This window comes from Natrix helvetica, assembly GCF_964273705.1.
Source record: "Natrix helvetica genome assembly, chromosome: 1".
Taxonomy (NCBI): Eukaryota; Metazoa; Chordata; class Lepidosauria; order Squamata; family Natricidae; genus Natrix; species Natrix helvetica.
In genome coordinates this window covers 316,515,340-316,542,260 of record NC_138548.1, presented here as the reverse complement: position 1 = coordinate 316,542,260, position 26,921 = coordinate 316,515,340, and the positions used below count along the sequence as shown (strand labels likewise).

Sequence of the window (26,921 nt, the reverse complement as noted above, 5' to 3'; positions counted from 1 at the left end):
AGAGTAGGAAATTCCAGTCCATGGATAAGGAAAGTATGAACTTATGGTTTCACCATCTATAAGGGCAAAAAAAAAGTTGGGTCTACTTGGCTTTTATTCCCATCACTCTTAAATCTTTGTCTTTTGGTAAATCCTTTTTTCTTCTGTTCAGTCATGTCTACTTCTTGGAGCAGCCCCTTCAGGTTTTTTGGCAAAGTTTTTCAGAAGTGGTTTCCCATTGCTTTCTTCCTAGGGCTGCGAGAAGGTGACTAGCCCAAGATGACTTTGTTCCCAAGACAGTACTAGAACTCCCAGTCTCCAGGTTTCTCTGTCTTAACCATTACACCTGGGATTTCAAACTAGTGGCCCATGGACCATATGCGTCACACACAGCCAGGCCCAACCCAGCTCCGCCAATGGGAAAAATGAGACACAGCAAATTTGACACCCATGCATTATACCAAAGTGGTCTTGATCAATTCTATTTCTTCATCCTTCAGCAAGAATAACACAGAACAAATGTGCCATTTTAATATGTTTCAGCTGAGGAGAGATGAGAACAAGATTAGGATCGCTCCTCTTTGCTGTCGCCTAGGCTTTGTAAGAAGGGAACAATTTTCCCTCTATCCAATATAAATGGAGTGGATGAGTTTTCATTGTCTTTCAATTGAGAATTGAACTGAAATGGATGGGGTTGTTTCTGAACCACTCATTCAAATAAACTCTGACTTTATTGCCTGCCTCCTCCATTTTGCTCTGGGACAAAAGATCCCATATTCTACTTGATATTTCTATGTTTTTTTAAAATAGCATTTACTGTCTGAATAAAGCCAACCCAACATATATACTATAGATCTAATACCAAAGGTATTATTACCTTTGGTTTCAAGTAGAATAAATAGAGTTTTCAGTGGCTGAAGTATTGATGAGCTAGCCTTGGGGCAACTCAAGGCAGACTTTCAGCATTTTATAGTTTTGTATAATTGTAATAATACAAAGGCTTTGAATAAAATACCTTTTTTTAATTTCAGCCACTAAATGCCTTTTTGCAAGAGATAGCACTGTGTCAGCTTGGAGGTGTAATCAATTAAGCTGCAATCCGATATTCTATTAAATACTCCTAAACCCTATTGATTGTGAATGGGAATTAACTATATTGGGAAATAGGTTTGCAGTTTGCAAGTATTTTCAGATATGGTCAAGAAAAGCATATCTGAATTGCTCTGGTACTATTTCTGCCATATATGAATATAATTAATGGTAGAGGTAATGCTGACTGGAAATTGAATTTGCAGTGAAACCCCTGCTCAGCAATTTGTTTTAATAGGGGCCACATTTTTACTTGAGAAACAACCAATCATATTGACTCTGTTCAGCCATGAAAACCAAGCCTGCTATTAGAAAACTCTCTAATTTGCCAGTGCAAACTATGTGTGAGGACTTCACTAAAACCTGCATGTAGTTTTTCCCCCCAATATTATAGAAATGGTCTATGCCACCTTTTGAAAAAGTTATTCAATTTCTCAGATTATTTTATATTCTTGGTCTTTTGTAATGGTCTCAAAAAAGAGGGTGAAAATCTGGGTGAGTCTTATACACTGAATACAGCATTTTTTGCCTCCCAAAACCCCACCCTTTCACCAAAATGGCCATGCATAGACTTTAGGAGGCTTTTAGAGTGCTCATGGGGGCTGGGGAGGGCAGAAATGAGTGAAAAACGGGCCATTTTTGGCTCAATTCTGTGCTTCCCCAGCCGCCAGGAGCACTCTATAAGCCTCCTGAAGGCTATGCATGCCAGTTTTTTGACAAAAAATGGGCCTGTTTCTGCAAACATCAGACCATTTTTTGTTCATTTGGGGGGGGGTACCCCCCAGGAGCACTCTACAAGCCTCCTAAAGGCCATTCATGCCCTTTTTGTGAAAAAAAATGGGCCCATTTTCATGAAAAACAGGCCGTTTTGGGGAGATTTGCAGAGCTCAAAAACTTTTTTTTAATTTGCCTCTTCAAAATCTTGGTGTGACTTATACTCCAATGTGTCTTATACTCCTAAAATTTGGTAACTCAGCCTACTTCTGCTTAGCTTCCTGAGATTGAGAGGAGTGTAATTATTTTTAAAGTAGTTATTCAGAACAGAATACACAGCATTCTGCAGTCAAATTTTGTCTTTACAACAACGGCATGACACAGATTAGTCTGAAAGATAATGATTGGCCCCAAGTAACTGACTAAAATTCCAATAGATTTGAAGGGATTTTTCATTGTACATTAATTATATAATTTGGTCATAGGTATCACTGCAGTGCTGACAAGAACTTCCTATTATTTTTCTGCTATTTAGGAAGGCAATAAAATCACTGCTGAGCTTCCTGATGAGTTTTGTTTTTAAATCGTCCAGAATGTCACTCAAAGTTTGAAGTGAGACATTGGCAAAAATTGACATTCATTCCCCAAGGTGTCTGCTGATCCATGCTCTTTGCTTTCCTTAATCAACCTCCAACATACTGAGTTGGCAAAATGGTGGCTGTTTTCTTGTGGGTGTTGTGGTTGATGACACTGGGGGTTGTTTGCTGTTGTTTTTAAATTGAGTGAAATACATTGGCATGACTTTTCTCACGGATCCCCGTCTAGCCCAAGCAATAAGAAAAATGGGAAAATACTGGAATTCGCTTTTCATCACTCCTTAAAAGACATGCACAGAGAGAGGAAAGTAATTGGTGCTTGCTTTCCTGGCATGGATGGGAGGAGAGAAGAAGATAAACCTATCAATCATGGGACACATTAATTGTGATCCAGACAGAGCACTTGGCCATCACTGTCACTAAAGCAGAGGAAGAGATTGAAGCCTCAAAAAGTTCCTTGTCTTCATTTACAGCGGAAAGTTGCAATACAGAAAAGCACAGTGAATCTTTGTAGGAAATAATTTAGTGGGGAAAAATGCTTATACCGTGCTTCCTATTTTCTTCCTCTAAATTGTTAATCAGGGCTCAGGATTCTCCACACAGGGTTCTCCCTAACCCAGCATGCTGGCTGGGGAATTCTGGGAGTTGAAGTCCACAAGTCTTAAAGTTCCCAAGTTTGGACACCCCTGCCCTAACCCAATCTGTGAAGCCAGACTTGTGTCTGATCTTAAATATTATTAAGAAAATATGAGATGCTGTCCCCAGCTAGGTGTAGGACAATTGAATGAGGCTCACTTAGCACTCCCACTTCATCTTTATCCTCCCACCACGGCTGACCCACCGTGGGCGTTCATACTTATTTGGCCTTCTTCTGGCCCTCCCACTACTGGTCTACCAGTGCTCCTCCCTCGCTCCTTCCTCCCTGGTAATTCATGGAGGGACCCAACCAATTGGCTGGGAAATAGCACTGGTGGGGAAGGAGCAAATGGCCAGCTGACTATGAATGCCCATGGTGGGTCAGCTCCAGGGAGCCCAAAATAAAGTGTGCGGGTTAAGGCAGCCACATTCAATTGTCCCATTCTGTCCCCAACATTTCCATTCTTAAAGACCATGAGCACTTTCAGTTCAATATAGCAACTGCAGACTTCTTGATTAAAAAAAGAGTAGGGGATAAACTTAGAAAATGGCACTTTAGTAAACAGTCCGCCAACCATTGATGGATTTTTGTGCGTGCGTGTAGGGGTGTCTTTTTGTTTCTTTATGTTTGCTTGCCCAAGTTTTTAAGAGCCACAGATATATAAATTGAAGGTTGGCACCAAAGCGTATGAGAACATATACTTTGAATACTTCAGAATTCTCTTCTTACCAGATTTGATTGAAATAATTCCTAGCCCTTTTCTCAAAAAGTAGTTTTCTATCTGACTGTACTTTTCCCCTTTTAAAAATCTATTTTGTATAAAATTCAATAAGCGTTAATGAAAACTCCGTGACGCATTCCACTAGACATGATGATTAGATAAGTATGGCTTCTGAGCACTGAACTTTCAAGGTAATAATATATTTCAGATAGTTTATTCAGATAATTTTGCAATATGTGCGAAGTTTCAGAATTCCAAAATATAGGGCTGCCTGAAGAATGAACTTTATTTTTAAAATTAGTTAAATCTATGTTCTTACCTTTACAAGATTTGCATGTGTACACATATCTGCATGTCACCTATATCTGCCAATTAACCTTCTGCAATCTCATACCTTCCTAATTTATGGAACCATATTTCCTATTCTATGCATTATTTATTCCCTTTCCCATAGATGGAAACTGCCTGGAGTTCCTATCTCATCTAGCATTCATTCCTACATCACTACCTTTCTCTGAAAAGAAGAATGCATCATTTGTGATGGACTCCAAATCAATTCCCACCTCTTGGGAAGCAGTAATGTTAATCCCCATAATGAACCAGATGGATGTATACACAACCCCATTTAAAGATACTTCCAAAGTAGGAGACCAAATTAGCACCCAGAAGAAGCCAGGCATCTCTAATGAAAGTTGAAAAGGCCACCATTAGTGCTTGCTGCCCGCCCCACCCCAAAGGATATTGTAGCCATGAAAATGTAAACCCAATTTGATCTTGGGCAAATATTTAGGGGAACAATTCCTTCAAGTGATTTGAATGCACATTTAATATTTGAATGCATATTTAGTATTTAGGTAATTCCCTTGGCGTTAGGAACCAGATAATTGTGAATTCCCACTCTGAGGTTTGTTTTATTCTGTGCTTAGTTGCCATTTCAACATTTCAATCAATCAGAATAGAGCTGGAAGGGACCTTGGAGGTCTTCTAGTCCAATCCCCTATTCAAACAGGAGACCTATACCATGGCTCTTCTTAAAAACCTCCAGTGATGAAGCACCCACAACTTCTGAAGGCAAGCTGTTCCACTGGTTAATTGTCCTCACTGTTAAGAAGTTTCTCCTTAATTCCAGGTTGTCTCTTTGATTAGTTTCCATCCATTGTTTCTTGTCCTACCCTCTGCTGCTTTGGAAAATAAGTTGACCCCCCCTCATGACAGCCTCTCAAATAGTGGAATTCTGCTATGATGTCCCCCCCAATCCTTCTTTTTTTCTAGACTAGCCATCCTCAAATCTTGCCACCATTCTTCATATGTTTTATAGGACATTCTTCATATATCTTAGGTGCTCTATTTTGCATTTTTTCCAAAGTCTCAACATCTTTTTTGTAATGTGACCAAAACTAGATGCAGTAAATTGTAAATAATGCAGTAAATAACAAAAGTGAAAACTGGATTTTTGCTTTTATGTTTATATATAGTCTGTTTGTGATTATTATCTTTATTATTATTATTTATGTTGTATACCACTTGGATTCATATGTTGGAGTTGGATGGCATTATAGATCTTTCAATCAAATTAAATTTATGTACACTTGGTCACAGATTCACAATGCGAAACCATGAAGAAGATTGGACACATGTTAAGTCGGCTTTTAAAAAATTCTCACATCTCTAATAAGTGGCTGATTTGTTTGACCTACAATTAGCCAGGTGAAGGCACTTCCACAGCTAATGCTCTGCCCTTTCTAACTTCTCAGGTGGTGCTTGTGGCTTTGTCTATTTTTAACAGCCGTGGAGCCCTTTAAGCAGTGTCTGAGCACTTGACATGAAGATAATTTATTACTTTAAAAAAAAAGACAGCTATAAAAGATCTCTAAATGCTTCCAGCTAGGAGTTTCAGCTGTGAGAAACATGGAGAAATGGAAGTCACATGGAACCATTGAAGTCATGGCAAAATTTGGAAGATCGTCTATCCCCAAAATCTCTGCTAGAATTGCCCCCAAACTGGTCAGATTTATAAAGCGAAAGCCACAGTTCAAAGCAAACAACCTGCTGAAAAGTTTAGCTGTCACTGAAGCAGATCTCCACGGTACTATAGTGTTTACACAATAATGGTCTGATCCAGAGAGCTGCCAAGAGGAAACCTTTTCTTTAGTCTCCTCATAAAAGTCATGAAATGGAAAGAAAATCTTAAGAGACTTGAAACCTTATTGAGGCAAAAATTTTGGGCTTGAATAAAGAACCCCTGAATTGTTCAGCAATAACCACACCAGATGTGCTTGGAGCAAAGGAGGTAAAACAGTTAAAGAGAATAAACACTATGCCAATTGTTAAGCCCAAACCACTCATTCAGAGGCTGTTTAAAAGTTACAATGGTTTGAAGAAACAACAATTTATGATTATTTACAACCTCTGTAGTATCCCTCAGCCACAAGATTGCCATAATAGGCAGTATGTGTTGTTCTGTGCCTGACCTGTGTTTTTTTTTTTCTTTGCCCTTACTTTCCACGTTGGAGAGAAAGGGACTGCAAGAAAGTACTCTACTTGCTCTTCTATAAATCAAAAGCAATGCAATTGTATAGGCATCAGAGGGCTGGGAGCCACAAATGATTTAAGCAAACAGTACTCTTGAAATCTCTTCCTCTTCAATCTTTCTGTTCTGAGAGCAGGGAGGAAATCTCTCTTTTGCCTGATCTTTTTCCACTGCCCATGAGATCACATTGCTTTTAATGTGTAAGAGAAATTGCTTACAGATCAGTTTTTTTCTCTCCACCACCAGCTGAGAAGAGAGATTGGAGACAAAGGGATTTAAAAAGAATCTGTTTGCATAGCACATCCATGACTCTTAGTCCTGAGCTGCTGATGTGATCACGTTGCTTTCAGTGTGTACAGGACAAAAAGCAGGCACTCAAGTATTCCAAAGGGCAGGGGAGTAATTAGGAGGCAAACAAGCCAAAGGTTTGAAACTGAGTATGATCGTCTTGCCTGTTCCCAGCTGAAAAACACTGTCGCAGCTATGTGATTTCCCACTTCCTGCTTTGATTAGTGGCAAAGCTGCTGGTCCCAGTTATGGTTGTTAAGTGAGAATTGCCTGTATGCTTCATGTTACATGGCAACTAATGGCACAGGAAATACTGTGCAATGGAAGCAGAAGTGGGTTCCTACCGGTTCAGCCCAGTTCAGCCGAGTAGGTAGTAACTTGGCCAATCACGCCCCTGAGTTGATTCTATCGGCGATGGCTATGGCGGCGGCATCTTGTGTTTTTTGCTTCTGCGCATGCAGAGCATTTTTTTACTACTGCACATGCATGCATAGCGCGTACCTGAGCAAACTGGCAGTAACAGAAGCAGGAACCCACCCCTGAATGGAAGAGACTCATGTCAGCATAATCTAGAAGCTGATGTCCCACTATTATTATTTATTTAGCATAAGACATACAAAGCCAAGGAGACTACAATGTTATGCACACTGTAGAAATCCTGGCAGCTGACAGTTGGTAGTTGCATTGGTGCACCACAACAGGGCAAATTAGCTTCACACCAGCTGGTCTGCTGTGTTCTCAGAGGAAGTCAGCTCATCTGGGACTTTCCTCCACTGGTCCTCTGCTACTCACAATTGGGTAGATCCAGATTTGGTTCCAGCCCCCTGCATAGAATGCACCCAGCAGTTTCCCACTGTCAAAATGGCGGGAAAATCCATCTACCTGCAAGCAATGCTTTTGAACTGCTAGGTGCACAGGAGCTAGGGACAAGAGGCGGGGGCTCACCCTGTCCTGCAGAGCTGGACTTGAACCATCAGAGTGGGTGGCAATCGTTCAGCACATCCAGCTTCATCAAGACTCCATGCCACTGCCTTCCCACAATTAGATCACAAGAATTGAAAACAGATTGGATTTTTCAGCAAAGCAGCAATCTAAAACAGACGTCTACATCAAGTGTGAAGGGGTGGGGAGAGGGATTGGAATGATTTTCCCAGACTGACATATTACTGAAAATCAGTGGGGAGCTTTGAATATGCAAACAAGCAAGAATCCTCCTGAGCTGCAAAAGAAGAGTAGTGGGGGAAAGTACAGTAACATGAAAGAGAGTCTTTCTGTTGGCTATAAAAAATATTTGGAAGTTGCTATTTCTGCTGAAGGAGGTGTTACAAAGTTCTGACTGAAAGAAGTGTACTTTCAAGTTTGCAGAAAATGAGTTAACTATAAATTCAAGTAGAGGTTGCATCTTTCTGTTCATTTAGGGTTCATTGAACATTCAATTTGACAGAGGCATCTCTGAGGGAAGGGGAGGAGAGCAAATAACAAAAGCAGTGCTGTACCAGTGCCCTGCAAGCTTTGCCCATGTTGTTACATGCATCGTGACATTGCACACATTTATAAAAGGGCAGGAGCTTGCACTGCACCATTGCTTTCATCATTTTGATGATGATTAAAAAAACACGAGGTCCTGCAGACACCTCTACAATTTGAACAGAGCTACCTAAACATTGGCACACAATTGCAGCTTTCTTGCAACAGTGCAACTACTTGTGCTGTAACTTTCTTCAATGATTCCTACCTCCCCCCACCCCCAATTTTCCCTTAAATACTCTACTCTGGCTTATTGTGATTATTTGGTGGTGTTTCACAAGGGCCAATTATCTTTTTGTGATCAGCCAAGATCAGTGAAATGCTGCTACCTTCTAAGATTAAAGTTTTTCTTCTGTCAAGATCAACACCTGGTAAATATATGGATGCTTGTTTTCTTAGCTCATCTACTTATGTACCTTTCAGAACTAGATGGTATTTTTTTTGTACTTTTCAATCCTATAAATTTGAGCTTTAAAGATGGGAATGCTTTCTGCAATTTGTTTTTAATGTATAGTTGTGCTTCTATTTTACTTACTAATTGCATTCAAAATATTTTGGTTGTAGTTGTAAAACTGTTGGAGTACATCCAGTAAGAATTGTAAATAAAGTTTGTAGAGATTCTCAGTCATCCAGGTTATGGTTGTCCCAAAGGTGCATTTTAGGAGGCAACTGGACTTTCTTCTTTTTTCTTTGAAGACAAATAATAACAATAGCAACAACACAACTTTATTTAAATATCCCAACGGTGCTTTTTCAGGAGGCAAGTGGACTTTCTTCTTTGAAGACATTTTGCTTCTCATCCAAGAAGCTTCTTCAGCTCTGACGGGATAATGGGTAATGGAAGGATTTATATTCCTTGCTGAAGAAGCTTTGTGGATGAGAAGCAAAATGTCTTCAAAGAAGAAAGTCCACTTGCCTCCTGAAAAAGCACCGTTGGGATATTTAAATAAAGTTGTGTTGTTGCTATTGCTATTGTTGTATTATTGATAAGTAACATAGACTTTTGATGTCAATTGTGTCTTTAATTTATTTTTTTTCTACTTAGTAGCACATCTTTTTTTAAATAGAAAAAATAAGAAATAAAACATCCCATTAAAAGAATTGTGAAAATCATCCAGCAAGTCAGGCTCGGTAGTGAATTAAAAATCTTGTCTGAACTCAAAGCCTGTAGGACTAACTTGGGCTTTAACAATCAGGGAAAGAAAGAAAGAAAAAGGAATCTAATTGCATTCCATAGGGCAAACCTTTCCATAATCTGCATGCAGCCTTTCTCTTGTGCTACTGAAATGAATTTCTATGGATGGTATATCGTATTTTTTAAAAGCTTTTTTGGGGATTGTGCAAGATAATAGATAATAAAATCATGCAGGATACCTCTCTCATAAATATAATCTTAATTATGAGAGATTCAGGAAAGAGAGAGGGAAAAAAGAGGGAGTAATTTATTCAAATTTAATCATATTAGAGTCAATCTTGTCATTAGCTACATTACCATTTTTTCCTAATAGTTTCTTTGTTAAGGAAAATATCTTTGGAAGAGGAATATTTGATGGAGATGATCAAACTGCATTCAATCTCAAGATTTTGGATAGGTAGATAGATGAACACAGATACAGAGAGAGAGAGAGATGTGTATATGCCCTCACCTGTGCACATACTTCTGTATATTCAAGGTGTAATCAGGTAACCAAAAATCAGGGGAAGATTTTTAGTATCCTTTACAATAACACATTTTATTGAAGGACTCATTTTGTGAACTGCAGCAAACTTTATCAAATGCATGGAGTGGCTAGACTGATGTAGAATTTAAATTGGGAGGAGACTAGGTGGGAAAGCGAAAGGCAGGTTGGTTATATACAGTAGATGCAGGTTACATGTGAGGCAGACTACAAATACCTTACTGATTAACAGTTGTAATATGTTAAAAACCCACCACATTTATTGAGACCTTTTGAAGATAGTCAGAAGCCTTTTGATATATGTGAATTCAACAATCTCTCCCTCATTTGTACAGTTTAAAGACTTGGGGTTTTCTTCTCACTTCGGGGGAAACTTTTCCAAATTTTGAGATTTGCAGTGAAGTGTCTTTGCAGCCTAAATGAGCACCTTCCCTCTAGGAATTCTAAGAAAGTACAATTAGCTGATGCTCTATGGCAGTAGTAGGATTCAAAAAAAAAATATTACTGGTTCTGTGGGCATGGCTTGGCAAGGGAAGGATACTGTAAAATCTCCATTTCCACCCCACTCCAAGGGAAGGTTACTGCGAAATCCCATTCCCTATCGATCAACTGGACTCCGGAGGCAGAGAATAGATGGGGGTGGGCCAGTTGTAGGTGGTATTTGCCAGTTCTACGAACTACTCAAAATTTCTGCCATCGGTTCTCCAGAACCTGCTGAATACCACCTCTGCTCTATGGTCAGGTCTGCGTCTGAAGTTTCCATATATTTAACATTGCAGATAAAGATGGCGATCTCTTGGATGAAGATAATTTTTGTTATTTATATAGCAGGATAACTGGCATCCCGGAAGGAACGTTTATCTGAATAGGTTGGCGCCTTTTACTACAATTTAGTCTTAGTTTTGAGTCCATTGCAATTTCTTTCCTTTTTATCTGGAATATAATTTTTAACCTTTTGCCCTGCAAAATGGCAGGGACATTGGAGGGGTGGGGAAGGTTTGATTCCCTTTTAACACCTCTCATCCTAATTTAAATTCCACATTAGCGACTCTATTATATCTGAGGAAGAATGTTGTAGATGACAAAACTTGCATCTTCTTTTTATGCATTAGCCTGAAAAAGTCATATCAGACCTTTTTTGATTACTTGTGCAGCAATATTATTCTTACTTTTCATTTTTTTGTAAATACTGAGAAATCTCTGGCCTAATGCTAGTCTGTCTTCCTATGTTTATGGGAAACGTTATGTGCAAAGGAGAGAAAGAAATATTTTTGCAGCCTTCTCTTTTTCTGTGATGTTGTACCTGTCACTAACCAAATTTTACTGATATCTAAAAGTCATTATGGGAAATGGCTCCTATATCAAGACTAAATGCACCTGGAAGTCAATTTTCTCTTTGAAAATCTCACAGAAAGAGATTTCACGAACACAAAGAGCAGAGTTCTTAGCTGAACAATGAATGGCTGTTTACTTTACAGATTCCTTTTCTTACGAATAGAGCAGCAAGTGGTTATGAAATTTGCATGCCTTAAGTACATTCTTTAGGAAAATGCACAATGCTTTGAATAAACCATGAAATGAAAAATCTGAGGGTAGAGCATGTAATGGGAAAAGACCTGAACATATATCATGTCCAGACTCCAGCTGAAGTCCATGCAGGGCATGAATGCAATTACAGGTGTGTGTAGTACATCACTTGAGTCACTTACCAATGGTAGATACATAGAAACGCTATAGAATTATAAACATAATGTGGAGGAGATGGTACTGGTGTGCTTGTAAATGTTTGATTTTATGTTTCTATCTTTGTGTTCAAATGGAGAATAGATCAGTGAGATGGCAGAGTTTGCATTGGAGACAAGTCTTTAGTAGATACTTGGAATGAAGATTAGATATTGTATTCACTCATCTGATGACCCTGTGTTCTCCGGGGACATTCTTGCATTTGAATTTGAAGGCTACTTCCTGGGTAGTGCTGGTGTGGTTGGTGTAACCTTATATCTGTGTTTCTCAACCTTGGCAATTGTAAGATGTGTAAGTTCTACTTCAAGTTGAAGTCCACACCTCTTATATTTGTTAAGATTGACAGATGCTGCTTTCTGTGTATCTGCGAACTGAAGATATCATTCATTCATTTGGTGAGAATAGAAGAAACATATAAAAACAAAGGAATCTGCAGAAAGATGCAGAACAATGGCTTTGGCCAATAGTTGGCAAGATTGCCAAATATCAGCTACAGTATTAGAACATTTAGCATTAAAGGCAGCTATCAAATTAATATGCCATCTCAATTCATGGAAATAATATAATGCTTCCAAGGATTCCCTTGATTCCTATCTGTCCTCCTTATCAGTTTTCGTCCCTTTTTTCCTGTTACCCTCAACTTTGCCAACAGCCCATTATCTGTTCTTATCACATATCCAAAGTACCCTGAGTTTTCATTTGCTAATGAAAACTACTTGGGAAAAACTACTAGTCAATCTTCATTTCTTTTAGGACCACTTGATTAATTCTTCTTGTGATTTACTCTTTGCAACTGTTTCCCATCCCTCATTTCAAGATGTCAATCTTCTCTCTCTGGAATTTTTTTTTCTCAGTGTCCAGCTTTCACAATTGTCAATTACCATTGCTGTAAGTGTTCTGGTCTTTTGTTGTCATTGAAATGTCTTTACAGTTTTCTTCCTTAAGTCTGTCATTGCCACCCTCTCTAGGATTAATCTTCTCTCCACTTCACCAGGACACTGTGCTTCTTTATTCTTGGCCTTCAGTTCTTTGTAATTAACTTTGATTTCACCAACATGCTGGTTGACATTATCTTTGTCTTAATAGTTGGCATTAAGCCAGATTTCACTTTACTTTTTGTTTTGCTTTTTACTTTCATAAAAAGCTTGTCTTTGTTTTAAGTTAATAAGATGGTGGTTGTCTGCATATTTCTAATTGCTTGTGTTTCAGCCACCAATTTGATTCCAGCTGTCACTCTGCCAATTCTGCTCTTCTTATGTTTGCTTTATAAATTAAACAGCTATGGGAACAATATGTATTCTTGACATACTGTATGTACTTTCTACTCTATTTTAGGTTACAGGCAGTCCTTAACTTACAACTGGTCATTTAATGATTGACTGAGATCATGATAACTTCAGAATGGGTGCTTTACATCCCATAGGCATTTGCAGCTATCATTTAAAAAAATTGCACAACCCCCCTCCTCCTAATTTTAGGTGCTTGGCAACTGTTTGCATTTGCAATCCTCTCCTCTGGCTTCCCCAGAAAGTCATTGGGGAAGCTGGCAGGGAGCAGAGGAGATGTTGGATTAGAAGTAATTCTCCCAGCAACCTGAGGGATTCCTCCTCCCCTTCATGCAGGCAGGAGAAATCCTCCTGTATCCTGGAAGGGCAAGTAAAATATCTGGCAAAAATGTTAGCAACCCCAGTGTTCTGAGCCTTCCAAAATGATGGTGTACTCTAGCACTTTTCCTATTGTTCTCATGATTCTTCTCCCCAATAGGGGCAAAGAGAGGGCTTGGACTTCCTAGGTGTAGTGTGAGCTCCCAGGCACTTATTGACCCACATAGTTGCTTCATGATTACAACCAGCAAAATCAATATTGCATTTGTTGAGAGAAGTGGTCCCATAGCATCTTGCTTAATTGCTTTGCTTGACTATCAAGATTCTGAGCCCAAATGTGGTCTGTTTCTCCAAACTCAATACTTAAAGTTTAGGTTTTTTTTTTTAAATAAAGTCAGTCCTGGTAGTGCAGTGATTAAGGTGAAGTATTGCAGGCAAACTTTGCCCCACAGTCTGGAGTTCAATCCTGATGGGGCTCAAGGTTGACCCAGCCTTCCATCCTTCCAAGCTTGGTAAAATGAGGATCCAGATTGTTGAGGGAAATATGCTGACATTGTAAACTGCCCAGAGAGTGCTGTAAAGGACTATGGAGCAGAGTGATATTGCTATATAGACTCCGCAAAAGAATAAATGGGTCTTCTGGCATGCACATCAGCCTCCCTATATTCTGCATTCTAGAATTATCTGTACAACAAACAGAGGTCTTTGCTGTATTCAGTAAACAGAGCTCTTAGCATGTTAACTGCCTCTTTTCCTAAAACTTTTATCAATCCAGGGGGTGCTTCATTTGTGCCTGGTGCTTTTTTCTTTTCTTTCGTCAGATGGTCTATTGCCTCTTATACATGTGTGTTTGTTTGTTTGTTTTATTGGATTTATATGCCGCCCTTCTCCCAAAGGACTCAGGGCGGCGTACAACATTAAAAAACACATATCACAAAAGTTAAAAGGAAATTAGATAAATATCCAAAAAAACAAACCCAATTAATATGACAATAACATTTTAAAAATTAGATAAAATTAACAGGCCAGGCCGGCTTGCTGGAAAAGCCAACTTTTTAAGGCGCGTCGGAAGGACCGGAGGTCAGGTATTATGCGGAGCTCCGGGGGCAGCTCATTCCAGAGCAAAGGCACTCCCACAGAGAAGGCTCTCCCCCTGGGGGTCACCAGCCAACACTGTCTGGCCAACGGCACCCTGAGGAGGCCAACTCTGTGGGATCGTACTGGACGGTGGGAGGCTACTGGTGGCAGTACAAGGTCTCGCAGGTACTCTGGGCTTTACTTTCCAATACATTCTTTCTCTGAAAAGATCTATGGTATTCTATAACATTTGTAAAAAGTTTAAGTCAAAATCTTTTCATTCTTCTGCAAAGTTCTCTAAAACAATACTAAAGTTTCCACTTTCCACTCTGTGAATTTTGATGAATTTTCTGTGAGCTACTTAAAAACACCTCATTTTTCTTTCCTTGGGTAAGATCTCCCTATTTGTTGACATATTCAGATGAAGTCTCTTCCCAAGCCATTTCTTGCTTTTTGTTGGCCATCTACTTTATTTTTATGTATCCTTTTTGCTGCCCAAAGCTTTCATCTTCCATTTTTCCTTCAGCTCACTGGGTTAGGCTGTTCTGAAAACCTCTTGGGTCTTTTCTTTCTTAAAACATTAGGATTTTGTTTTTCATTTCAGTGTTCACAGTGTCTCTCATCTATTCTCATAGCTCCTCAGCTCCTCTTTCACATAAGTTAAAGGTACTTTATCTGCCTCTTTGGTTGATCTTATAGTCTGACTGTATGTTTCCCAAATCAAATCTTGCTAGCTCTTTAATATACATATATTTGATGTCAGAAATTCATAGCCTGCTTCCAAATCTCTGTCTCAAAGTCTGCTGCTTGATTATATTTCTCCATCATCTGCTTCCAGTCTGGTTGATTCCAATATTGTGTATACAATGATATCTGTAGAGTTTGATGTGTAAAGCAGGTGTTGGAAATAAACAAAATTATCTATGCAAAAAGATTTGTAATTTGTTATTTTGCATATTGTTTCAGCTCCCCAGTCTAAATTTCCTTATACATACTTCCAAGTTTTTCATCTCGCTTACTTTTGTATTAAAGGAAAAGGTAAAGATTCCCCTTGCACATATGTGCTAGTCGTTCTCGACTCCAGGGGGTGGTGCTCATCTCCGTTTTAAAGAGCCAGCTCTGCCCGAAGATATCTCCGTGGTCATGTGGCCGGCATGACTAAATGCTGAAAGCGCAGTGAACACTGTTACCTTCCCACCAAAGTGGTCCATGTTTTTCTACTTGCATTTTTACATGCTTTCAAACTGCTAGGTTGGCAGAAGCTGGGACAAGTAATGGGAGCTCACTCCATTATGCAGCACTAGGGATTCGAACCGCCAAACTGCTGACCTTTCTGATCAACAAGCCCTGTGTCTTAGCCACTGAGCCACTGCGTCACTTTTGTATTACTACATCCTTTCAGAATTCTTCATTGGACAACTATTAATTCTAATAGAAGTGAAACAACATTTTATTTTATTGTAGCTGAGCACATTTGTATGGTTACTTTATTGCTTCTTGTAGTTTTGTACCTTGAATAGTATAATGTAAAGTGACCCATGCCAAGTCATGTAAATTCACTTATTCCTACAATATCCAATTGATTATGCATTATTCATGTCTTGAGTAAGTAAGATTTTCCTCAATTCATATTACATGCATGTCATATTCCTGTTGTGTTTGTCTTTCAAGGAACTCCTGCTTCAGTTACTAGTACCATTAGTGTCATTATCTCCAGATGCGTCTGGACATTCTCTGATTTGATAGTTTTGGTTCCAGGCAGGTATATTTAGAAAAACAAATATGCACACATTTATTGCGGAGGGAGTAGTTGCCAGGATTTCTTCCAGCAAGAGTTGACAGACCTAGGTAAAATAGCCGGGCATTGCATATAATTTTTTTTAACGCTGATTTCTTTCCTCTCCTCTATCTAGTCTTCCTTTTGTGGAGTTGTCTTAAATTCATGGGTTGTTTTCTTGTCTGGGTAAATGCTGTAGTTACCTCAGGTGAAAATGGTATGTGTTAGATCTTTTTTAAAAAAAGAAATTTCAGAACTGTACTGGCCAGTTTCTGAATTCTTATCCAGTTCTCCCCTGCTGTTTCCCTCCACCCCAGATCTTTTGGAAATGATTTTGCATTTTGTCACGAACAACTGAAAGCTTGCTTGTAAGAAAGTGGAGGAGGAAACGTTCAAATTAATCTGGACGGCCTCCTGTGGGAGAATTGAACTGATAAACACCTGTCTCGGTTTTGAATGGGAAGGCACCTTCTGAATACAAATGTATGGGTGAGATTTTCGCAACATTTCATTTTGGAAGTGGGCAAGAACCCAGTGAAGCTTTACCTATTTCCAGATATTCTGCTAAGGATAAAATAAGCAATTTCTTCTCTTTCTAATTTCTTTTTAACAAATTGTCTGACACAGTGAGCAAAGAATTAATATAAAATTGCCCTGCCATGGCTTTCTAAATAATCTGTGCCAGAACTGGCAGCCTAAAATACTGTGCTGGAGAAGCCAATATGCCTAGCATTTTTCTTGGGTTGCCTTTGCATTTTTTCCCTCCATTTCTTAAGGATAGAAAATGCTGGTCCATGTTAGGAGTCTATGAAAAATAAGATAAGTTTTAGCTTAGTCAGAAGCACAGCTTTTGAAAGTTAATAAAATGGATTAAAGAATTTAAACTCAAATCAACATGCTTTTGCAGGCCAGTCCTATGAATATTCTAGCTGTGGAAGCAAGTCAAAATGCTGTAACACTAGCTTTCTTCATAGAATGACAGAACTCTGAAATAAATCCCACAAATATTATTAAGAAGGGGATCATGAGTTCAAAGAAAAAGTCAAATAAACGTGTGGCTAATTCCATGTTAGCAATAAATAGGAATGGACTGAACATAGAACTATTAGATTGATAATGCCCTGATAGGCATCATCAAGCATCAAACTTGAAAAACTGCATCCTGTTCCAGTTATTACATTTCAGAAAAGGAGAATGTAGCATTGAAAAAGTTATAAAAATTGAAATTATTAAAAGCCTAAAATGAACTGCTATATATAATATTTATTATAAATTAAAAGACGCTTGCTCCTGGAGAGGAAAGCTATGGCAAATCTAGACAGCATAATAAAAAACAGAGACGTCACCGTGCCAACAAAAGTATGTATAGTCAAAACTATGGTTTTCCCAGTTGCAATATACAGCTGTGAAAGATGGACCATAAGAAAGGCTGAGCATCAAATAATTGAGGCCTTTGAACTATGGTGCTGAAGAAGACTCCTGTGAGTCCCTTGGACTGCAAGGCAATCAAACTGGTCAGTCCAAGAGGAGATCAAACCTGACTGCTCTTTAGAAGGCCAGAGCCTGAAGATGAAACTCAAATATTTTGAACACTTAATGAGAAGGAAGGACTCACTGGAGAAGAGCCTAATGCTGGGAAAGAAAGAGGGCAAAAGGAGAAGGGGATGGCAGAGAATGAGGTGGCTGGATGGAGTCACCAAAGCAATATGCATGCGCTTAAATGGATTCCAGAGGATGGTAGAGGACAGGAAGGCCTGGAGGAATGTTGTCCATGGGGTTGCAATGGGTTGGACACGACTTCGCAACTAACAACAACAAAATATATAACATCTGTGGCCTATTAGCTTAGACAGAAAATGGGGCAGGAGATGGGAATATAAGAATGACATATAAATCTAGCATAATGTGAATAAAGTTTTGTGTTTTTCAGTCCTTAATTGAAATAAAATGCTGGAAGATTCAAGACAAGTAAGAGATAGTATTTATTTATATATTGCATAGGAAATTACAGAATTTGCTACAACAGAGAGTTTAATAGCCACCAATCCAGTTGCTTTATAAGAAACTGCATAAGTTCATGAAACATAGAACTATAAATGAGTATTGATGGCTCCATACCTTAAATATTAGCTTCTTGTTCATAAGAATCTGGATTAGAAAGGGCTTTCTCTCATCCAGTAGAGTTTTTCATCTGTTTTTTATAAACTAATGCTAATACGAAGGAGGTCTGTTCCGTTGGACTGAAGCTAAAGTAGAATTAATGTGATATACAATACATAATATCACATTTCATCTGGAGAGATCTGAGTTTTAACCACAATGAATTAATGAATCTGTTGTTCATCAAATGATTTACTGATAACAAGCAATAAATGTGCTGGCTGAAATCAGGCAATTTCTTGCTAATACATTACATGCGCTTGTGATGTCCCGGCTAGACTACTGTAACGCTCTCTACATGGGGCTCCCCTTGAGATGCACCCGAAGACTGCAGTTGGTTCAGAATGCGGCCGCGCAGGCAGTCTCGGGAGTCGCTAGATACTCCCACGTAACACCTCCCCTGCGCGGGCTGCACTGGCTACCTGTAGCTTTTCGGGTGCGTTTCAAGGTGCTGCTTATCATCTTTAAAACGCTCCATGGCACAGGGCCTAGTTATTTGCGGGATTGTATCCTGCCCCACACATCCCTTCGGCCGATTCGCTCACACAGAGAGGGACTCCTCCGGGTGCTGTCCACTAGGCTGTGCCAGCGGGTGACGCCCAGGGAAGGGCCTTCTCTGTGATGGGCCCGACCCTCTGGAATGACCTTCCCCCTGATATTAGAACAACCACGGACCTCCGCTCCTTCCGTAAGAAGCTCAAAACCCACCTGTTTAATCTAGCCGGCTTGGCCTAATTCCAGCTCTCCCACCTCAGTCTGTATTTTTAAATTTTGGTCTTAGGCTAAGTTTTTAATTTTTATAAATTTGTACAGAGGTTTAAAGTTTAATTCGATTTTAACTATATTTATGATTATTTGTAAGGTTTTTAATTTGGTATCTGTACACCGCCCCGAGTCCCTTCGGGAAGAGGGGGCAGTCTAGAAATCAAATCAAATCAAATCAAATAAATAATAATAATAAATTAAAGATTTCAGGGTGGTTTTTAGAATTGTACAAATCAGTTTTCTTAGTCTTCATTCCCGCTGGCAACTCAGAATCAGAATCGAAATAGGGCTGGAAGGGACCTTGGAGGTCGTCTAGTCCAGCCTCCTGCTCCTTTTTATACATTTTGTTCTATGATGTATTTGTATGTAAGGTAAGGAAAAACACTTTCATTCTTCTTTTCTTCTTTGGGATGAATGTATTTGCCTGTTTGATTATAGTATAGACTCCTGTAATAAATTCTGTTTTCAATTAAATGGGGGTGGGGTAGGAAGGGGGGGGAAGATAAGGCAGAGATGAAGGAAAGACAAAGAAACAAGAAGTTCCTCTCACCCTAAGACTGCACAGTTAAAAATCTTGGTTTCTATCTCAACCATCTGAGATACTCTTGAGAAATTATTCACCCATTCTGAGTATTGGGTTTGTTTTTACACTTTACTATACTGTATATGAAGGCAGAATTTCAGCACATTATTTCTAAAGACAGCTTGGACTCGTTTGGAAGATTTTGTCATCAGCTTCAACATGCTTTTTACTAATTGTGTTTTATTCATTAGACTTATAGACCCATGCCTCTCCAAAATTCAGGGATCATCTGCAATTTTTGTTTCACTCTGCAAAGTGGGTTGAATCAAATGACCCAATATACTTCCTAAGGCCAAGAGTAGGCTTGAACCTGTGTCTTTCAAGTCCTGTTTAGTATCTTTACCCATAGCATCACCCCAGCACAGCTCAGATCCATTCTGTCAACAGGTAGAGGTAATAAACTTTTTCAGTTTTTGATTTTGTTTTTAGTGTTTTAGTGGCCCACCAGCAGCCAGCAGAGCTGGTGGCAGACTCAGACAGTAAGGAGGTTGGGGAGGAACATGGGCCAGTCCTGGAGTCTGGGAAGGAAGCTCTGCGACGGAGCCAGAAATGGGGTCAGGGCTGTCAGATAGTTATCAGCTGCCTTCAGAGTCGGAGATCAGTGGGGCAGAAGAACAGCTGAAGCCTATTCCCGATGTGTGCATGCACAGAGCTGCCAGGAGAAGGGAATAGTTAAGGAACAATGGCCAACTCAGGAGTAAAGGCAAAGGTGGACGATGAATGGCCCCTCCCATATGGAATAAAGAGGAGCGAAAGCGCCTGGAGTTTGCAGGAGGCAATTAGTTTGCTTAATTAGTGTGAAGATTTGTTCGTGACTCTCAGAGACTCCTTGCCATGTATTTCCTTGTATCGCATTGTGTTCGGAAGATATCGGCCTGGCAGCTCTCCAAGCCTGATAAGGTCTGTGGTTGTAAATTCACCCTTGAAAGACTGTTTGCCAGGACTTTGCTGGATGTAAATGAGAGAAATTCACATTAGCTTAATAAAAAGGGGTTTTGTCGGAACAAGGAGTTTGCTTCATGATTTTGTGAAGCCTAGGTCAGAATATTTAGTTTGATCCTAAACTAAACCAGGAATTCTAGTCAAAGATATTTCTCTATTGTGATCTCTTGAGAATTCTTTGTTTTCTCTCTGGCACTACAAATTATGATGTAATATCAGAGAAAATAGGACCCAGATGTGGATAGAGCCTCCATTACCAATTACCTGAGAATATTTGGTGGCAGCAGTAACTCCTCCTTTGTGGCTATATATATCAAGGGGCTTTTTACTAACAGCTATCTGTAATACAATCCATGCCTTAAAACTATAGAGCAGAGGATGAGATTTGGTTCTGTTTTACAAATGGCACTGAATCTATTTGTAATAAATGTTTTTGTTCAAAAGATGTCAAAGCAGCAAAATACTCTTTTCACTACATTGTGAAAAAAGATATTCAGAGCATGTAGAAGGAAAACCAGCAAACTGTTTAATTTGACTCACTGCTGAATCAAACCAATTGCATTTGTGCACATGCTGCTGAACACTTTCGCACAGACGTGAGACCAGTCTTTGCTAGGTGAGAGAAATGAATTGTTATATGCTATGGCTTATAACCATAATAGTTATAACTAATTAAAATGGTCCCTTACTGTCTGCCTTGTCCACAGATTTCACTGGTCTGAATAATATTGTGTTTATTTCGTTTTAAATTAGAGGCTGAAGACTTCTTACTATAATTCCATAGATAGAAGATTCTAGATAATTGTATTATTATGTGTTCTTCTAACAAGGGTCTGAAGCAACTATTTTAAGTTTAAAAAAAAAAGCTTGCTTCCAGACATTACCTTTTCCCTGATAATGTCTGTTGGGAAGCCAGATTAGATTAAGGCAGGGGTGTCCAAACTTGGGAACTTTAAGACTTGTGGACTTCAACTCCCAGAATTCCCCAGCCATGCTGGCTGGGGAATTCTGGGAGTTGAAGTCCACAAGTCTTAAAGTTCCCAAGTTTGGACACCCCTGGATTAAGGACAAGTATAAAAACAAGAAGCAACCCACTGTTTTTGAAATCTACCCTTAGGTTGATTTGGCTTCAGAATAGAGGCAGAACTAGAAAACTATATAACAGATTTCTGCATTTTTAGAAGGGAATACAAGCATGTTTTTAAAAGGGGAAGGTCCTCTGATGGTACAGGGCTTTATGAAATGGCTTCATCATCACCACGTGAACTGAAAACATGCCTCAACTCTTCCAGATTAACCAAAATTTGCCTATCAGATTCTAGGGAGTCCAACTGGATTTTAGAGTACACCTGTGCATTTACAGTATTTATGCCATGACACTTAGGGAAGGAAGGGGGAAAGTATTTACCTGCAGAGGGAAGTAGTGGTGGGATGCTGCCGGTTTAACAACCGGTTCAGTGAGCGTGCGAGTTGCGCGCCTGTGCTGCACTGAAAATGGGGCATTTAGAATCTCAGCTGCTTACCTTCCAAGTCAGCAACAGTAAGTAAAACAGCTGGGGGTGGAGGTGGGGAATCAGCAGTGCCATGTGATTGAGATGAGCTTGAAAACAGGAAATAAAGTACAGGATAGAGCAGGGGCGAATGGGCGGGCCCAGCTGTTCGTCGGAGCTACCGGTTCGCCCAAACCGTTCTGAAATGGTAGAATCCCACCCCTGGAGTGCAGGCCACTGGAGTTCTTCAACTGTCTTGGGCTGATGGCACAGCCCTGAAAGACCAGCTCTAGCTTTGCTACCAACTAAGCTCAGAATGGGACAGCTTGCCACAGCCAACTCACCATTGCCAGTTCACTGTGGCCAACTCACCGCAGGACAACTTGGAATGGGACAGTTCAACAAATACAAAGTTAAATTAAGTTTGGCAGGCCCAGGGCCAATAATAATAATAAAAGAAAGAAAGTCAATTCATAAATACAAGAGTTACTGTGATTTTGATGAAAACGTGGCCAGCAATAATAAAAGTAACTGAATGAAACGATTAATACAGCATTGAATTGCCCTGTGGCAAGTTGAACAGGGCAAGTTGTCCTAGACCAGGGGGAATTCTGGGAGTTGAAGTCCACAAGTCTTAAAGTTGCCAAGTTTGGACACCCCTGTTCTAGACCCATCTAGGTTCTAATGCAACCGTTTTGCATAAGGCCGCTTTGGATGATACTAAATCTAAAGTATCCACTGCATAAAAACATAATGTATAAATCACATTCACCATCTGAAAGGAGAGTTTAAGGTCCTTGGAACACTTCACAACCCCACTTTCATTATATTCCTAGGCTGTGATTTGTTTGTATATTGCCTTGGAGATGTCTCCTCATACAACACCTCTCCAGGTTTTTCTTGAGAGCTATAACCATTAGAGGATAGCGCTGTAACCTCCATTAGTTGGACTTTTGGTGACTGGCTGCTATGATGCTATGATCAATTCTCCTGTGTCTCTTTTGTAGTGGTCGTGTTTTGGTCTGTGACCGTAAATAAAGTAGTCTTATTATTATTAGATTCCTCTGTTGCTTGATCTCCAAGGAGTCCAATAATTCCTGAGATTCTTAACTCTTCTCTGCAGCCAAAAGAGCCTTCCCTCCATGCCTTTGTTAACAGAGATAATGAGATATTACTTAAGAAGCTGTCTCTGGGCCTGACCAATGTTAACAAGTATGGATGATGTCCAATACACTATTAACCCAGCTCTTGGAAAATGCAGTAGAATTGTACTTTAGGAGCTCTTAGAGGAAACATATTATTTAAAACCTTCCTGGTTTAGATTAAGAGCAGAATCTGCCATGGAGACAACCTTGATTATATTGACAATGACCTGAGGTCAAATAATTAATGAGAAGTGTACAAATCTGTTTATATTTCCAGATTTCTCAATTGCTGTTAATACTAAGACCATAATGTTCTATATATATTGTTTGAGAGCTGGGAATTAAAGTTTCTATATTATGGTTCCATTCTTTTCCCTGTAGCATTTTTTAAAAGGATGGCACTGTACTAATTCTGTTTGACTGCCCTTATTGTCCTGAAGTCATGCAAAATCCTATTTGTATTATTTAGCATTTGTTTGAAGTTGCCTGGAAGATCATATCAGGGTTTGGAGTTTGTTGGCACCAATATGCTAATATTCAGCTGTGCTCCTCTTTTTTTCCTGTAAGCTATGCATTGTACATTTCGCAAGCCTCCATGTGTATTTAGGGTTGAGGTTTGGAGAGCAAGTTGAAGATGAAGTTATACAAGCAGGAATTGAGGCTGGTTTCAGAAGTAGAGAAGCTGACATCAGGATTTGAACAATAGATTTGCTTGGGATTAAATCACACTTTTCCTTAATGATCAGATTACATTTAGGAATCCTCCTGGACCCAGCTTTCATGCTGGATATCCACATAAGATATCTGGAAAAGAGGGCTTTTATCAACTCTGGACAGCAACCTGGTTGTGTTTAGGGGTGGACTTCAAAAAACTTAGCCCGGTTGCTGGGTGTGCATGGCCATAATGGGTGTGGCCTAGTCAGCCTCCTGCACCATGATGGGGGGAGGTTTGCCCTTCCCGGGCCCCAGAGGCTTTCCTCGATCCCCTGGGAGGGGGGAAACAGCCTCCCCAGACTCCAGGGGCCCTCTGGAGGCCAGAAATGGGCTTGTTTCCAGCCTTCCCAAACTTCCAGTAGACCCATTTTTTGCCCTCCCTGAACCTCTGTGCACTCCCTGCACTTACCTGCATCCACAATGGGCTGTGTGGGGACTCCTGGGAGGGGCAGGAGGGGACAGCCCAGCCAGGAGTGGGATTTGGGGGTTCTCCGCACTGCACAGAATCTTAGCTAGAGATTCTCCTGAACCCTAGTGAATCCCCAGCAGCCCACCCTTGGTTGTGTCCTTCTGCAGAGTATTGCTACTTGGAATAACACGGATTAGGAGGAAGTATGGAATCCATGAATACAGAGGCTCAACCATCTGTTTCTCTTTATGAACACCTCACCAATGTATGAGAATGACATTCCTGAAATGTCTTCCAAGAAGCCCCAAGCAGTCATTTTCCTACTCCACGTTCCAAATTGATACCCAGAGGTGTAGGAGACAGTGGCAGACCTTCTCTACAATGAAGCTGGCATTCCAGAAATGTTGATCAAAGTAAACCTTGGGCAAGCAGCTAAATGGTCTGAGCCAGCAATAACAACTATATGTTCACCATTCACCATTAGCAATTCAACAACTCTGCTGGTCAACAAATTATCTGGCATTTTACTGACAGTTGATATGGCAAAACAATTAGCATTGCCAGCAGTCTTTCAATTATTCCTTTCAGCCCAAACCCAGAGGAGGATGTTACAGTGTTTGCTTTTGCTCATTATCTTACCCAAATGTTTAAGCAGTCAAGGAAGGTGCCCGTTGAAGTGTGACTTGACATTTACTTGTATTTTGTTTCCCGTGGTGCACCTTTGATTCACATTTGTCTGGCCTCCTGCTTTGTGTATTGGGTTTACTTTATGAGAGAGTTCCTTTTTCCCATTCCATACCCACGTGAGAATTTTACACTGTTTGTTTGGCATTGTCCCATCATATCATGGAACATATTCTAGGGTCCTCTTTAGTCGCCTCCTGCCAGAATTTTAAAAACGATATTAAAATTGGGGTGAGGGGAGGGGAAGAGGAAGAGAAATTCTTCAGCTGTCTTCCCTCCCAGTTGGAAATTCTAACTGGAACTCCTTCGTTGTGCATTGATTCTTGGAATGCACAAGTACACAGCCATGTCTACTCCTAACAGTGACCAGAAATGGTTATTTATGTATGAAACTGAAACTTTTATGCCTATCTGTTCTCCCCCCATCCCCACCCCCAACTGCTGTTGCTGCTTATGTTCCAAGTATGCTATTTTTACCTTATTTGTGGGAACTAATTTTCACTGGGTACTGCAGAGGCCGTACATGTGGCAGGGAACGGGAGTCACTTTCAAACATGAGGAATCACTCCTTCTGGGTAGTAAATTATAGACATTCCACTGAACTGCACTGAGATGTATTATTACTATTGTACCCTTGGGTTGTCTTAAAATTATTTTTATTCAGTCAGTCCTGGAATTGGACTTTTCTGGAATTGATGCAGTTAGTATGTATTGGAGAAGTGATTTGGAAGTCCTTATTACTTGGCAACGAGTTCCCTCAATGGAAAAATAGCACATTACAAATGAAACCCATCGTTCAGTTTGGATTTTAAATGGCTGTTATCTTCAAATGCTGTTTCTCTTTCCCCACCTCCCTCCCTCCCACTAAGTCCCCTTCCTTCTTCTTAAATTACTTGCAGTCACAGCAAAAAAAAATGATGACTTTGAAATAAGGGAAGTAACAGTGTGTGTCTGAATTCAGGTGTGATGATTTAAAGTTCTATTGGTTCTATTATTCCATTTCCAAAGACTATGCAGTTTTTCACAAATATTATAGTTTGCTTAAGACTTATGGCAGTGATGTTCTTTCACCTGTAAAGGGCTATTTCTGGGAGGAGAACAGTGTTATTATCATCATTGTTTTTTAAAAGGGGGGGCTTTAGATATTAGGATATAGTATTCATCTTTTAAGGGACGTGGTGGCTCAGTGGCTAAGATGCTGAGTTTGTCGATTAGAAAGGTCGGCAGTTCGGCGGTTTGAATACCTAGCACCACGTAACAGAGTGAGCTTCCATTACTTGTTCCAGCTTCTGCCAACCTAGCAGTTCAAAAGCATGTAAAAATGCAAGTAGAAAAATAGAAATCACCTTTGGTGGGAAGCTAACAGCGTTCCGTGCACCTTCGGCATTTAGTCATGCCAGCCACATGACCACGGAGATGTCTTGGGACAGCGCTGGCTCTTCGGCTTTGAAACAGAGATGAGCACCGCTCCCTAGAGTCAGGAACAACTAGCACATATGTGCGAGGGGAACCTTTACCTTTTATTCATCTTTTCCATAGAGGAATCTTCCATATGAAATTGTCCCATAGTCCTCACACAGCTTTAAATAGTTCCTATATATATTTATCGTTGTCTGCTTCTGGCTGTGACAGTAGAACCCAAAGCATTGAGAGAAAACTGTTTTGCAAGATGAAGACAGTCATCTATGTTATGGATTCAATGGGTATTTTATTGCAATTATTGCAAGCCGTTTGAGTCACAAGTAGTAGCATACAAATAATTGTAAACAAGTGATTGTCTAGCTCAGGATGGCATTATCTGCATTTTGTTCTTTCACCTATTTTTAACTCCATGCAGTGGAGCCCACTCTGTTCAGGGTTCTATGACAAAAAAGATGGAGAAATCACCCTAAAGACATTGTTTCCAACCACAGCTCTCTGTTAAGAGGTTAATTTTCTTCTCTTTAATTATATCAGATTCTGTGAGACTGCCTGGACAAGTCCTTGCCATTTTCTTGGCAAGATTCTTCAGAAGTGTCTTTCTGTGGCTTCTTTTCTGGGCCTGAGAGAGACAGAGTGACGGGTCCAA

At 39.9% G+C, this 26,921-nt stretch overlaps 1 protein-coding gene across 13 annotated transcripts in view; it reads left to right on the top strand.

Annotated features, from left to right (window-relative positions):
* GRIP2 (glutamate receptor interacting protein 2) overlaps positions 1-26,921 on the top strand; it is a 539,887-nt gene that overhangs the window by 402,618 nt on the left and 110,348 nt on the right. The window lies entirely within an intron of this gene.